Source organism: Cyprinus carpio, chromosome B3, assembly GCF_018340385.1.
Source record: "Cyprinus carpio isolate SPL01 chromosome B3, ASM1834038v1, whole genome shotgun sequence".
In the NCBI taxonomy this organism is placed as follows: domain Eukaryota; kingdom Metazoa; phylum Chordata; class Actinopteri; order Cypriniformes; family Cyprinidae; genus Cyprinus; species Cyprinus carpio.
This window is the reverse complement of record NC_056599.1, coordinates 11,933,271-11,935,612: the sequence shown is the minus strand read 5'-3', so window position 1 is coordinate 11,935,612 and position 2,342 is coordinate 11,933,271.

The window sequence follows — 2,342 nt, the reverse complement described above, 5'->3', positions numbered from 1 at the left end:
CTGTCGTGTTTAATGAACGAATGAAGTTCGTTTTACACGTTTTAAACTTTTTTTCTGCTTGAAGCACTTTGTCCTAGGTTTTGATTTTTATTAACTGACAGTTTGAAAAGGTAAACATAATAGCCTAATTTAGTTATATTAGTTGCATTGTCTCTTCTAATTTACCCTTTAATCATGATACACTGTTTTATATCGCTCACTTTATAACCTACTCCTAAGATTTGAACAAGCCTGTACAAGTGAGAAGATGTAGTCTAATAGTGTGAATTTTAGGAAACATCAAATGGTAGCTATAAAATAGCCTAAATTAGATAATTAAATTCTGGGGTAAAATAAATTAATAAATAAATAGGCTACACTTACAAAAAGAGTAGGATTTTCCTCCGGTACATGCATTTGTAATAAATAAATAAATACAATTATTATTTACAAAATGAAAGTAAAAGTCGTGACATTTGACAAGTATGTTTTTAACCTATACTCGGAATTGGTGCTCCCATCCAAGTACACACACACACACACACACACACACACACACACACGTTTGTTTCTGTGAATTGTGGGGACATCCATAGTCTTCTATTACCTTTATACTGAGCAAACAATATTTTCTATCCGCTAACCCAACACTTACCACGTAACAGAAAACATGTTTGCATTGTTACACTTTCGTGATAAACATCATTTACTATTTTTAATAATTTTTACCCTCGTGGGGACCGCAGGCCAGTCCCGAAGTCACTGTAATTTTTGAATGGGTTTTTGGTTAAATGCCTATAATATGGTTGAACACAAGCTCAAGATATTTTCATATTTTGTTTTACAACATAAAATATGTCAGTGTTTTAATGCTTTGCTTGTCTTGAAAAAATTAGGTGCTAACAAATGACTAAATGTGGTAATCATGCCCTTGCAAAGTATTCTAACTGAAACTTTCAGGGGAAAATGTATTTTTAAATGAAGACTGAAAGATCTGGAATCTTAACTGGTGATGATTTGAAGTCATGTAACCATGGTGTAGTTTGTTTATAGCCTAGCCTTTAACTTCATGGAGATTTAATTAAGGCTTTAAAATTACTAAAAAAGTTGTGTTCTTTTATGAAGATTGCAGGAATGATACACTTCTGTTGGTCACAGAGCATTTTTGCCGCAATCCAAAAGCCAATAGACCAGAATTGTTATTGAGGGAAATGACTTCCGGTTCAGCCTACAGCAGCAGCATCTGTCTTACTGTCCATTTTAACACACCCTAATAACTCCTCTGTGCCAGCTGAACAATTGGGTGAGGCAACACATGCTGCTGTGACTTAAGCTGAAGATTAGATAAAATTTTGACAAATTTATGCAGAAATCTTTTAAACCCACTGACTATTCTGACATCCCATGCTTAAATTTAGACAATCCATTGTTGTCTTATCTGCATGTTTGCAGCTTTATAGAATTAAAATATACCCTTGTATATAACATTGTGTGTGTACACTTATGCAGCACAATCCTGCTGATTTTTATGTTAACTTCACACAACTAAAAAACACTGACAAAGACTTGGTGATACAGCTTGCTGTTACTCTCTTCTCAGTGTGAATCAGTTAATGCAAAAAAAGCAGGACAATTCTCACAATATTTACATAAAACAAAATAAAGATGTATCCATACTGAACCTGAATTATTAGACTAAGAAATCTGAATTAAAGGAGAGGGACACAAAAGTTTCCTAACTTTCATATGCCATTACTTGAGGTACCAGAACTCTGAGATCCAGAACCATCCTAATAGTCTAATAATGTCTATATAATGCACCTATATCTGAATATATGGCCCACCTTGCATCATAGAGCCGGAATGGGACGAGGTATCCCATTCTGTACCCATGTCAGAACCATCTGCCCGTCAGGTTCCCCTCTGCGAGTCTGTTTATAAAAATTGAGGTCTAATAAGATCATTTTAATATAGGCTATTTTGAGTGTAATAAAATATTTCTCCATAACCACTGCTAATGCTGAATGTAGAGGTGGAACCTCTGGATTGTTCTGATAGACCTTTGAAAACTGGCGACTCCGGTTAGAGAGTAAAGGGCTCAGAAAGTCACATCCAAGAAAGGTTTAATGAGTTGGGTTTATACAGGCCATGTTGGTGAGCATAAAGGTATACAGGCAAAAGGTACTGGGTTATTTGGGGTGTGTATGTATGGTCTGAAATAGAGGGAAATTGTGGAAATTAGAGATAAAGAATATTACAGTCTTTCTATTAACTTACTACAGATGTTAAATATCTACATTCTGAACATAAACAGACAATCATCAATGGTCTGAAATTCACCTACAAATTCACAATTATGACAG